Source organism: Artemia sp. Qi Xiang Cuo, chromosome 16, assembly GCF_049724085.1.
Source record: "Artemia sp. Qi Xiang Cuo chromosome 16, ASM4972408v1, whole genome shotgun sequence".
Classification (NCBI taxonomy): Eukaryota; Metazoa; Arthropoda; class Branchiopoda; order Anostraca; family Artemiidae; genus Artemia; species Artemia sp. Qi Xiang Cuo.
In genome coordinates, this window is record NC_142809.1 from 60,824,123 (window position 1) to 60,838,866 (window position 14,744).

Here is a 14,744-nt window from a genome sequence, read left to right on the forward strand (position 1 = left end):
AACCCCTTAAGCAATCGATTTTTCATGAAAAAATTTCCTATGGAGCAAAAGACTTTTAAATGATTTTTGTTTTCCTCTATGTTTTTTAAGAAAAAACAAATAAGCCAATCATACTGCGCTTGAGACTATCCAACCAGAAGTTTTGTTTCTTAAAGTCATTTTATTTTTGTAAACATGCATGACCAGATATTTTGAGAATTCCGCTGGAAACTTTCTGTTCGCTTAAGAAGGAAACATAAGATTTTCAGAAATTCGAAAGATTATTTGGTAGTTGTCTGTTAAACGGAACACACTCAAAAATTACGCTCTGTAAGAGAGAAACCGATTTGCCTCTATGGGATCGGTAAATGATTTGCTTATTTTAAGCGAGAAAACTACGATGAAGGTATATTTCTATGAAATAATTAATATTTAGAAGTGGTTAGGGGTTAGGTCAGGTATTTAAAATGACGCGTTCTACGCGGCCTGCTTTCCACAATTTTGTTACTAAAGTATCATAATATCATCATGTATATTTGATTAGGATTAACCTAACTTCGCTTATTGGGTGTGTTCTGTTTAACAAACAAGTACCGATGATTTTTACTCGACCGACAAACACTGTGTCAAACCGAGCGCTTTTTGATTTAGTTTAAAAGGAAAACAATTCGAAAGCGACTTTACTCCGACTCGATGGGAATTTTTACCATTCTATATAACTAAGATATTTTCTTAAACTACGTTGGCCTGACATCACATAAAGAAAGAAAAACGAGCAAAAATGGGGTTTTTTATAGGCCAAATAAAAGTACTGAAACATCACATAGAGAACCTATAAAAAGCCCCATTTTTGCTCATTTTTCTTTCTTTATGTGATGTTTCAGTACTTTCATTTGGCCTATAAAAAAAAACCATTTTTGCTCGTTTTTCTTTCTTTATGTTCTATACAACTATTATTTTATTTCCCATTTAATCTGTTCTGCAAGCTTTTCCACTCCTCTTTCAAAGCTTCTTACGAGTTGCAGCTGCCATTGCTTTATCTTACCCTAGTTAGGTGCTCAGCACCTTCGGAAACTTTTCGGAAAAACTTTTTATTAGACTGTATTTTGGTCAGTCAATCGGCCAGTTCAAAACATAATTGAGAAGATAAGCGAAGTAAAATTTTGTGCATAGTTAGATTTCTTCTGAGTAACGTACTCGTGGTTTTTGTGAAATTAGCTTGAATAGTACTTGGTCTGACATTTGCTTTGAAATGTCAAGTGCAAATAAGAAGCATAATGTTTCTGTAACCAGACCCAACCGTATAACCGTCAAATGTTGTGAATGTGACGCTAAAATAAATAAAGACTATTTTAAAGGTCATGTTCGTCGCATTCGCAACGATCTTGAAGAAACAGCGAAATATGTGATTATACCTTTGTTTAAAGACCCCCTTTTCAGTGTCAAAAAAGCAAAAGCGATATGAAAATATTACGGTCACTACAAGTTTTCTCAGTGAAAGTATTTCAATGGCGATAACTGCCTCATCAGTTCCTAAGGCCCTGCCACTGCCTGATGACGCCACAGTGAGTGGAAATGCCGGCTTAAAATCAATATTTTCAGGTTTGAAATCTCTTTTTATCGCATTATGTATTGACCAGAATTTTCTTCTGGACATCTTAAAAGGGGGTTAAACAATTCCGTCATTTCCGGGCATGGGGCTGGAGGGGTGGCATCTCGAATGCTTGGAATTAATTTGCATGCAAAAGAGCATTAATATTGCAATGATTCCGCCATCTCCATTCATTTTTTACCGTTCCTTATTCTTCCGATCTGTTCGTCACTTCTTATATTTGCTGATATCAATCTACTTTGTATTATTACATTCGCCAGTGTCAGGTAAAAAATATTTGTAGCTATAATTTTAGAAATCAATTTGGAATAATTCTATGATGCGGGGTGGACTTGCATTTATAATTAAGGATCAAATAAGATACATAGTAAAGAAGTATTTAAATTGTTGGATTGAAGGTAAGATCGAAACATTTTCTATTGAGATTGAAGTTTCGGAGAAGAAAAAGTTGTTAGTCTGTTTAGTATACAGGCCACCTAGTGCTAATCTGGAGGATTTTCTTTGCGATTTTGATAAGTTTATTTCTGATACAGCGTCGACGAAATTGGATCGGGTTTTTATTGGTGATATTAATTTTAATCTTCTTAATTTAAGTAGTTCTAACCTTGATTTTTTTAATCTTATGTTGTAAAAACATTTTTTTTCCGGTAGCGGGAATACCGACAAGGGTTACTAGTCAGTCGGATACCCTATTGATAATATTTATTTATCGGTAAACCTTATACAGAAAAGTAATTGCGACGTGATCATGTCCAGGTTCTGACCATCTTCCTTTGGCGTGCGTAATTCGGGACACTGGAAAAAAGGTTTTTAAGATGGAGAAAACAACAGTTAGGGATCTTAAGCCGAAAAATCTTAAACAGTTTCAAGAAGAGATAAGTATAGTTTCTAGGGAGGAAGTTATGAATGAAAAAGAAAACGCATCGGCGGCGTTTAACACTTTTTTAGAAATATTGTCACCTATTTATGAAAAGTGTTGCCCTGTGAAGGTCATTCGTAAGAAGAAAAATATCCCAAGGAAACCGTGGGTGACAAATAAAATTTTGGAAAAAATTAGTGAACGGAACAGACTTTATCGGCTGTACTTGGACTCTCCAACGCAACAAAACCTTGAAGAATTATGAAAATTCGGAACAATGTGAATTCCCTCAGAAGGTCATCAATGAAACATTATTATTCAGACAAATTTCGTGATAAAAACGGTGATGTTAAGGGAACTTGGCAAGTGATAAATGAGGCATTACGTGGTAATAACATTATAGACCCAGTGGATGAACTTGTAGTTGGTGAAAAACAAGTTAAAGGTAAGAAAGGTGTTAGTGATGAGTTTTGTAAATATTTTTCAAATGTTGGAATCGATGTTAAAAATGATGTTGCCAACCATGGGTATAAAAATGAGCTGTTTACTGATGATCGTGGGGAAGGTCGTTTCATGAAATTCGTAAAGTGCACTCAGTCTGATCTCGAGGACGCACTGAAAACAATAAAATCGAATTCTGCAGGAGTTAACGGTCTTAGCCTCAAGGCATTTAAGGCTGTTGCCGCTTACCTTTTTCCTTGTCTTCTATACTTGCTGAACCTATCTATGGAAAAAGGTCAGTTCGCAGATGATTTAAAAAAATCAAAAATTATATATTTAAATAAAGGTTGTGACAAAAGAGAAATGTCAAACTGGAGACCTATATCGATTCTGCCACTGTTCTCAAAAATATTTGAAATGGTTGTTCATAAGAAACTATATTCCTACTTTAATTCTCTTTGGTTTTTATGTGACACGCATTTTGGATTCCGAAAATCTCATTCTACTAGTCATGCAGTGCATTATCATCTTGATGTTTTAAACAATGTATTCGAGAGCGACTCTACTTTTTTAATTATTTTTATTGATTTTAAGAGAGCTTTCGATACTGTTAATTTTGGGCTGTTGTTAGATAGGATGTCACATTTAGGTATAAAAGGAAATTCGATTGATTGGTTTCGTTCGTATTTGTATGGTAGATCAATGCGTGTAGTAGTGGGGTATATTGTCAGTTCACCTCGTTCTGTACTATGTGGAGTACCGCGTTCTGTGTTAGGTCCGCTTTTATATTTAATTTATGTTGACACATTACAGTTTTACATTCCTGATGCCGCCATAACATCCTTTGCGGATGACACAGCTATAAAGATTGCTGGAAAGGCTTTGAATGAGCTTGTTGCAAAAGCAAATAAAGTAATTATTGAGCTGCATATTTTTACTAGTCCTAACTGCTTCGCAGTGAATACGAGTAAAACTAATTGCATGATTTGTATTAGTACTGGAGCTATCGATAATATTTTCGGTTTGGTCAATTTTAATGGTGCAGAGATTAAGGAGATATTTGATACAAAGGATCTCGGTTTTTAGATTGATTGCAATTTAAATTGGAAAAAACATAGTAAAATTGTATCGGTGAAAGTTGCGCGGGCCTTAGGGCTGATTCGTAGTTTTAAACATGTTTTTCCTGTTTCAGTTTTGAAAATTTTATATAATTCACTTTTTCATCCTTGCATTGTATACGGCTGTTCTGTGTGGGCTAGTAATTTTGTTTTAAATTATAAACGGGTACAAATTGTGCAGAATAAAGCACTGCGCCTGCTCGGTGATTTTGAAAACTGTGAAAGTAGAATGGATTGTTATCACCATTTTAAGATTTTAAATGATGGGCAGTTGAGGGAATATCAGACAGGTATTTTTGTGCATCAGTGTTTAAATAAATTAGCACCTAATTATTTTTCTGATGTATTATCATCGAATTCTGCGTACCATTCTGATGATACTAGGAATTCTGCGGACCTAGTACATGAGAGACGACACACTGCTAGGTCTAGTTTTGTATTTAGGCATGTGGGTGTTTCGATATGGAACAGTCTTCCGGAAAGCACTCGGAAGGCTGAGAGTGTGTCCTCTTTTAAAAATAGGTTAAAGAATTTCTTAATGAATAGGGATGGCTGAGGGGGGGGGGGCTGTATTCGGTATTTTTTATTGTGTAAGGATTTGTTTGCGGTTCCCATGAGCTTTATTTATTATTCATTTATTTGATTGCATTATTATTATTATTATTATTTTTTCCATTATGTGTGAGTAAGTTTTTTTTCAATATATATACGAGTGAGTAAAATAATGAGTCCTGCCACAAACAAATCTGTATAGATTTTCACGTGGTAGGTCTGTTTGATATGTTTTTTTTTGTGAATATTGATATTTAATAAAAATGAATTTTCTCTCAAAATACTCTTGCCAGGTTACCCTCGACGGTGAGCCAGTTGAAAACGTCAAAGAATTCAAGTGTCTTGGCTCTATCATAACACTAGATGGCGGAGCTGAAAGGGATAGCTCTGGCCTCATAGCAAATGCCTGGGGAGTCTTTACTAGTCTGAAAAAAACACTATGGACCAGACGGTAGATCTTAACCAAAACAAAAGTTAGAATCTATGTTGCAACTGTTCGAGCAGTACTACTGTATGCTTGCGAGACATGGCCGATCAAGGCTGAAGATGCGAGAACTTTGAACGTGTTCGACCAATGCTGCCTTTGTTACATCCTACGCATTAAGAGATGGGACAGGATTTCCAATAGTGAAGTAAGGAGTTGCTGTGGCCAATCAGAAAAGCTATCGCTTATCATTAAAAGACGTCGCCTGAAGCTCCTCGGCCATACATTGGGCCGTCCCGAAGGCACGATATGTCGAGAATTCCTTGTCTGCGAACCAGCCCCTTCCTGGAAACGTAAGCCAGGAGGACAAAAGAAGAACCCGTGGCAAAAATTCAAGGAGGACCTGGAACCATCGGGAGGATTCAGGAGACACGGTTGGAGATGGGGCAAAGACTGGCTGAAAATCGCCAGAGAAGCTGCAGCCGACAGGTCCAAGTGGTCGTCGGAAGTCATCTCAAGATCCTTTGGTGCCGGGCAGGACAGTTCCTTGTCTGGTTCCCGCCGAAAGTAAAAGTAAAGTAATACTCTTGTATAAGTATATTACGATTTATGAGGATCATAAGTGCATCATAGAAAGTTAAAACTACTGCCAATGATCTATCGGTGTCTGGTGTCTACTTGCCCCGGAAAATCCCCCCCCCCTGCGGAATATACGCTTCCCCCACGAAAAGTGTTTTTGAAGTTTCTTTCGTACTCCCTTCCCCGAGACCCTCCTCCCAAAAATCGTGGTTCCGGATATTTTTACCAGTTTTTGGGATTTTTTGATTTGATTTAAATTTTTTGGACCAGTACGACTTGTCTCAGATAGTTCAAAGGTAGAAAGAAATAAAAACTCGGTGAATTTCTCTGTAATTTTGATCTTATATGCATTATGTGATCTCTACATATTAAAGTATATTTAAATGTCAATATTATTTCTTTAAATTCGGTGAAAATCAGGTAGCAATCCGGTAAAATATAGGAAGTTCATCCCCCCCTCCCAATGAAAAGAGGCTCAGGACGCCCCTGCCTCCGACCCCTATAAAAATATTTGTGAAACGAAGAATAATCGACAAAGGGAAAAAGATTCCTTGTAATAAGGTTAACTTAAATGAAGCAGTTTCACATTCTTTAAAATTCCTTAGCTTTTATAAACTTTCATACCCTCCAACATGAGGGCCTCCAAAAGAAAAAGATAACAAATCCAGATTTTATTAAAAATTCTTGGTTAAGACATTGGTATTTCGAAATTACTTATCAGAAGCTTTCAAATGAGATGCAACCTGACTGTACCTGAATTTAAAACGAATTTTTATGATGAGGGAGACCGAGGATGTGGAGACCGATGCCCAAAGTAGGCTAGTATGTTTCAGTGGCCTAATTTTCTAAGCCTCATAAAACCTTCCGATGAAAATTAATTGAGTTTTTGGTACTTCTTGACTAATCCTTTTTGGTTCCCATGTATATTTTCGGTCTACCCCTTTATCATTGGTGCTAAGGGGGGGGGAGTTAATAGTTTTCAGTGTCTTAATAATAACCAGGTTGATACAGGCTATGTTTGATGAAAATGTCTGCAGTGAGGCATAATTTCGCATAAGCTATTATGAAAGAGTGGTCTCGACATGCCCTGAAAGTTAAAACTTAATACCCTCAGTCGTTCTGGATATATTGCAGATACTTCTTTTTGAAAAAACAAGCTGTACGTGGCATCTTCTGATTTAACTAAACATACCTCTCAACACTCCCCTCGAATTTTCACCTTATAGTTAATAGACATAACTTTTTCGAACACACTCAGAATCAAACGTTCCCACTTTTCCTAGCGATTAATCCTGTCATTAAAAAAGGATAAATTGTATAATTTACAATCCTTCCCATGGGGGCTTTGGAGGGGGGGGGGCTATTGCAACCCCGGAGCAAAGTTGCTAGACCTTTTGTCCGTTTTGAACAAAATTGTTTTCAAATTTTGATCGGAGAGGGTGGCATCTAAGAAAGGCACCTGTCGAACCTTGTATTGTTTAAAAGGTTTATTTTTGTTGAAAATGTTTCTATCATAATTATCTTCATTAAAACAGAATGAATAATATAGAACTTCTTTTAGCTTGCACATCGAATCATTCTCAAACGTTCTTTGTTCAAACGTAAATATTGAAAATGGGCCAAAGATTCTTTATGCGAAGGGCTATCTTGAATGGAACAATTTAGAATCCACTGGAATTCCTAACCAGTATATACCACCGTTTATAGCCCTCAAATTTAAATTCTACTCGAAGAAAATATAAGAAATCGCAATTTTCTCCAATAGGTTCTTATTGAAACAATTATATTTAAAATAAAATTGTCAAAATTTTCAAATGACATGTCAAATGCCTATATTTGAATATAAAGCGATTTTCCATTATTACAGAAAATACGCTAGTAAAAAATGGACGAATTTTATTAATAGTTGGTATGTTAATACTAGACAATGGAATAAGAATTCCATAGGTATTGAGAGATACAACTTGCTCTGATTGTATTGATTGTACAACATCGGAAATAATTTCAGATATCCAAAAGCATAATCGTATAAGTAGCTTTCTTGTCCTTTTCAAATACAGTTTTGAAGTTTCAAAAACTGACCGCTTGATCTTTTTATTTTTCATTGATTTTGATTTGTTGGGGAAAAGTTATATCATCTGGCCTATGTTTTTAAACCCAGGTTTTCAATTGTAGCCTCGCTTTGAAATTTAAAATTTACAGAATGGAATCATATTTGCGTTTTTGCTAAGGGAACTCGAGAAAAGTTGAAGCAAAATCGTAAGTTTAGTGGAAGAAAATTAACACTCTTGGTTTTAAGTTGGCTTTGCTTTTGCCTTGGTCATATTTCATTCTAAGATTGAATGGTCTTGATTTTTGTTTGCATGTCTGGGGTTAAGCACTTTTCCCTCAATCTTTGAAAATTTCTTTGTATATTTTGCGAACGCAATTAAATCGAGCTTTACTTTGAATGCTTTATTAAACGAGGTTAGTTTAAGCCTTTTACACCTCCACTTTCGTCTACTGTTTTGTTAAGTCTCGTTCCATTTTTATCGCAAAATTCCGAGAAAAAGTGTTTTCCTACTTTAAAATAAGCATTCACTTATATTTAAAAGCGCAAGAAATTAAAACTTAAATTCCAATTTATATTATCTTTCATTCGATAAGTTTTCATTGTAGTGTCAGAATAGTTTGTTTAGATGGCGTCATTGTTGTTAATCTTTGTGCAAGATGTTGATGATAACGGTTAGTGTATAAATTTTTGCCCTTGGGGAACAAGGATTAAATTGCTTTTTGTTTCGGGGGGGGGGGGTTAGGGGAGGAGAGGGGGCACAGTATCTAGAGAAAAACAGTATAGCCCAGCTAGAGACCATAGTATAATTTTTTCAAGCATGACTTGTGATTTTTTCTTAAAAATAATAAAAACGAACGTCAGCGAGGCATAAAAAACACAAATTCTAAAGTACAAAGCAGCTTCAAAGAAAATAAAAAAAAGTTTTCTTTAAATTCAGCTTAAGGCATTTCCTTGAAATAGGTGCTATTCATTTATATATAAATATATATATATATGTATATATATATATATATATATATATATATATATATATATATATATATATATATATATATATATATATATATATATATATATATATATATATATATATATATATATATATATATATATATATATATATATATATATATATATATATATATATATATATATATATATATATATATATATATATATATATATATATATATATATATATATATATATATATATATATATATATATATATATATATATATATATATATATATATATATATATATATATATATATACATATGTAATAAGTTTTCCAACACAAAGTAAAAAGAAACACTAGAACGAACGAACTGAAATTATTACGTATATTAGGAGACTGACCCCCTACTAAATACCTCACTCTTTACGCTAGAGTTTGAGTTTTGTCCAAATGCTTTAAGATCGACTCTTGAAAAACAAAGGCTGCTTAATTGAAAATTTTTCTAAAATAGTAAAAACTTTAGCATGAAGAGTGTGGTATTGAAGAGAGGGGTCAACCCCCCTCCCTGTTGTGCATAATAATTTCTGTTGTTTAAAGTTTTAATGTCACTCCTTATTTTCAGTTGAAAAAATGTTTTTTTTTTATTTTGTATAAAGTTAAGGTCCGTATACAAAACTTTTGGTAAAGGTCTAGATTTGAGGCTATTGAAAAAGAAAATATTAAGAAAACAATTACTACTACTACTACTAACAACTCACCGCAGCACTAATCCACCGGAGGCTAACACAGCTCATCGTGTCTTAGGGAAGAAAGTTAGGGCTGCAGCTTGGAATATTAGTGAAAAAGCCTTCTGTTTAAAACTTTCTTATGAAAAAGCTTTCTGTAGGTTGCAAATCAATATGATACTTTTCAGACAGAGAGATGCTGTAGACTAAGTTTGCAGAGAAGAACAGTGCGGTTTTAGCAAAGGTAGAAGATGTGTCGACCAAGTTTTCACTCTTAGGTTAGTAATTGAGAAGTGCCTGAGTAGTCAAACACCATTGGTCTTCATTTTATTGATTATGGGCAAGCATTCGATTCTGTTGATAGAAAAGCTTTAGCAAAGGTCTTATCCTTGAATGGTATACTAGACAAATACGTTAAAGTGATTAGTGCTATGCAGGACGTATGGGGGGATCCCCCCAAAGATGTTTGGTCACTTTGTAAAATCGGTAAAATCATGGCGCTTCGTACCACGATTTTTCCGACGCCACTAAAATTCTTTGTTTGGTTTAATAAAGACCACGAAAATACTGACCTGTCATCTTCAGAAATTTCGAAATATTTTATTGATTAAATATTTGACCTTTAGACTATTTTGAACAACATGGTTATATCAAAATTTCGATGGAATGCCTTTGAATGAAAGTCAACTAAAAATGGCATGGGAGGGATAAAGAAAAAGATAAGAAATTTATTTCAAAAAATGACTATCACAAGCCCCGAAGGGCCAAATTCGTATTTCGGGGTCATATAATAAAAAAAAAAACAAAAAAAAAAACAGCACAACAACTAAAAAACTGGCTAAACAATTCCAAAATCAATAATATCAGAAAGGCAGAGCCATTAATTAGTCTCAGAAAAAAAGAAAAAAAATTGTCAAATGTAACAAAGTTAAAAAGCAAAAACTAAAACAAAACCAAAAAAAAATTGAGATAAAAATAGTTTTAAAAAGGTTTAAAAGAGACTATATAAACAAGGGGGAGAGAACGGAAGAACCAAACGGACACAAGCATGGGTATCACCAGTGCAAAAAAAAACAACAAAAAAATCTAGTGGTTTATTTGATCAGTAATCAAGGGGACAAAGTTTTTTTCATACCTGGAGGCTAAGCAACGGATGAGGGACAAGATAGGGACGGGTTCAGAAACAGTACGTAGTAGGCGGTGTCTGGATGGGGAGTGTCTTTTGGGAAAAAGTTTTCCGTGCGACGGCTTTATTATTGCATTTTTTTTGCAAAACGGAGGCACAGCGTTCCTCTCCTGTGTTCAAGAGTTTCCATCTTGGCCTTTTTTAGAAGGAGTGAATATGGTACCAAAGTTTCTTTCAAAATTATTCTTAAAGCTCTTTTATGAATAGATTCAATTTTATCTGTTTCATCACGGGAGATGCCAGGATGCCAAACTGGACAAGCATATTCAAGATGTGGGCGGACAAATTAAGTAGAGATCCTTAAAGAATGGGATGGGGGGACGTTAAATTTATTCAAAAGCTTAAGGAGAGACATGGACGCATTAGCTCTACGGACTATATCTTTCACGTGGATATCCCACTTTAAATTGGAGGAAATTGTAACCCCAAGTAATTTAAAGGAAGATACAGAAATGTCTGGGGGGATAGGGTCAAGGAAGGCGGGAATAGATTTCAAGAAATTTATCGTCATTATATTTGATTTAGTGGAATTTACTTTCATATTTAGGTTCTTAGCTTCATCCGAAATGTGGGTTAGAATTTCAAGGGGGCCACTTTTAATATTCCTGTGACATACTTCAAGGATCGACAAGTCATCCACGTATTTCCGCCTTTTGGGGAAATCCTTACCAATATCGTTAATCATGACTAGAAATAAAAGTGGTCCCAATAAGGTTCCCTGAGGAATTCCACAATTTATAGGGAGGGGGTTAGAGAAAATATTTTTGTATTTAACAACTTGAGATCTATTTGAAAGAAACGATATAACAATATTTACTAACAGAGGATCAAGTTCAAAGTTAACCAGTAATGAACGAATAAGGATGGTGTGGTCAACCAGGTCAAAAGCTTTTTGGAAATCAACTAAGACAAGGTTCAGCCAAACATTTTGTTTATCAAGGTTACTTACCATGGTATGCATTAAGTGGACAAGGTAATGGGTGGTGGAAGTTTTCTTTAAGTTAACAAACTGCCGGGTGTCAATACGCGGACAAATTTTATCCCTAAGCCAGTCACAGAGGAAACCTTCATAAAGTTTAGAAAAAAACTGAAGTGAGTGTAATGGGGCGAATGTTGGCGAAAGTCAGACTGGTGCATTTTTTTGGGACAGGTGTTATAAAACCTTGTTTCCAGCAACTTGGGAATTTACCAAATTTTGTCATATGGTTGAAAATATTTGATAAAGGCTCAGCAATTGTGTCTGAAAAGGCTTTAATTAAGTCAACTGTGATGTCCAAGGGACAAATACTTGATTTTCTAAGCTTTAGAATTTTATTTATAACATCAGAGGGAGAAATAAAGGAAAAGGAAGCATTGGGAGGAATAGTTGGACTTGAGCCAGTGAAAGGCGGGAGACTTTGAACGATGGAAGCAAGGTACAAGTTCAAATCGTTGGCAGTCTTATTAGGGGGTTTAGGGAGATGAAAATCAACTTCAGAATGATTTTTTCCTCATATTTCTTTCATTTTTCTATACCATTGCTTGGTCTTGTTAGAATATAGATCTTTGACTTTATTATTATAATAATTAGAAGCTGCTTTTCTTAATTTTTTCTTTAGGAACTTCGTTAGACTACTAGCCTCAGTAATACGACCTGCTTTGGAAAAATTGATTTTTTTTCTTATAAGTTTTTTAAATATGATATGACATAATGACATCCCTCCATCCAATTTTTAGCATCCCCCTCTACGTATGCTTTAAGTTTCAACTTAAACCGTTCTTAAAATATTGAAGATCCTTATTTTTGATGAGCTTGATGCACATAGTGCCTTTTAATTTAGTTTAACATACCTTCCACTTCCTCCAAAGTTTCACCTTAATACCCTTAGTGTTTTCGGATACACTCAGAATCAAACATCTCCCCGTTTCCTATGATTAATCCTGCATTTAAACAATGGGCTAATTGCATAATTTACTATCCTTGAGCCGAGGCAGGGGGGGAGGGTCATTGCATCCCAGGATGTATAGCTATTAAGCCTTTAGACTAGTTTCAAACAAAATGACAATTCCAAAATTTCGACTAGTGTTCAGCAAAAGGAACACCTAAAAAGAGCTGAAATCTGCTTCGCCTGATTTCAGTTGTGGATTTTGCCTTTCTTGAAAGAAATCTCTTTCCTTCTGTCACCGCCTGATTTTTTTTGTTTTTTTCTTTTTCCTTTCAATTTTTTTCAAGTTGATGTTTTGGAATTTCGTGTGTTTACTAGATTGATAGTTAAATATGTATGTTTTATTTCGTGATCCTCCTACTTTACGGGCCTTGGAGCCTTTGTGGGTTCTCTGATTGTGTTATTAAGTTGAAGATAAATATATTGCATTTTCGTTGAATTTAAATATATCTATACAGTAGAAGGGATAATGGCGAATTACTTTTTGCAGTTGGACTCTCTCATGTTTGGTAATGTTAGTAAGATAAACTGATTAAAAAACGGAATAATAGGATTTACTACAAAGCTTCTTCTGAAATTTCTGACAATGAAACTTCTTAAAAGGAGAGGAATATTTACTCTAAAGCTAATTCGGATGAGATCGTCAAATACTACAACTACTACTAACAACTCCCCCAGCACCAAGCCCCCCGAGGCCAACACAGTCACGCCCTTTCCTCCTCCAGGCAAATGTATTTACAGCCTCCCTTTTTACACCCTCCCACGAAGTTCCCATTTTTTAAAATCTTTTTTTATGAGGTCCTCCTACCCCAGATGGGGACGACCTTCTTTCTGTTTAGCCCTAGACGGTTGGTCGGAAAGAAAAATCTTCGGCAATCTGTCATCCTTCATCCGCACAACGTGCCCTAGCCACCTCAACCTTTCTTTCATTATAACCCTAGAGAGCGGTACTGAACCACATTTTTCGTACAGCCCATTGTTTGAAATACGGTCAGTCAGCCTGGTGCCAGAACAATCCTTAAGCAATTTCTCTAGAAAACATCTAAAAAATCTTCATCCACTTTTCGGAGCACCCATGCTTCAGAGTCATATTTGACCACTGAAATCACTGTAGCTTCTAATACTCTAATCTTGGTTTGCAGACTTATCTTCCTGTTCTTCCAAACTTTTTTTAACTATAAAAAAACACCCTGAGCCTTAGCTATTCTAATTATAACATCTTCATTGCTCCCACCATCTTTACTAATAATACTACCAGGGTAATGAAGCTGCCCACCTGATCAATCTTTTCATTATCCAACGTCACTATTTAATCTTCAGTTATTCCTACCCTTAATGACTTAGTCTTCTTATCATTAATTTTAAAACTTATTCTAGCGCCCTGAACTCGCAAAACCTCTAAAGGTTCATTTATTTTGCTCATACTTTCATTTAGGATGCTTAAATCATCAGCATAATCTAAGTCTAGGAGACTCTTTCCTCCCCATTTGATTCTGCGGTCTCACATTGCCTTTCCTGTGCTCCTTAAGAAAAAGTCAATCAAAATAATCCATATAAAGGGGGATAGAACACAACCCTGCTTAACCCCTGATTTAATACAAAACTAGCTGCTAACCTCATTTCCTACCTTAACCGCAGCAGTGTTATTCTCATACATAGCACTAATCACTTTGATGTATTTGTCTGGTATACCACACAAGGATAAGACCTTTACTAAAGCTCCTCTACCAACAGAATAGAACGCTTGCTCTTAATCTGTAAAACTGAAGACCAAAGGTGTTTGACAACTCAGGCACTTATCAATTATTAACCTAAGAGTGAAAATTTGGTCGACACATCCTCTACCGTTTCTAAAACCGCACTGTTCTTTTCTTAAAACTTTGTCTACGGCATCTCTTAGTCTAATTAAATAAAAAAAAAACAAGTTTTTTTAACTGAAAGTAAGGAGCGACATTAAAACTTAAAAGGAACAGAAATTATTCCGTATATGAAAGGGGCTGTCCCCTCCTCAACTCCTCGCTCTTTACGCTAAAGTTTTTTATTGTTTAAAAAAAATAGAGTTGTAAGAAAGTCATACTTTAGCGTAAAGAGCAAGGCGTTGAAGAGGGGACAGCCCCTTTCATATACGGAATAATTTCTGTTCGTTTTAAGTTTTAATGTCGCTCCTTACTTTCAGTTAAAAAAAACTTGTTTTTTTTATTTAATTTTTGAATGTTTTTGAATAAATGCAGGTTTTGAGCTTGGCTTACAGTACATGAATAATTAAAAAAAAAATTTCATATTAATTTACTTTTATTTGGTTAAATGACTTTCTCGAAACTTGTTTCATTT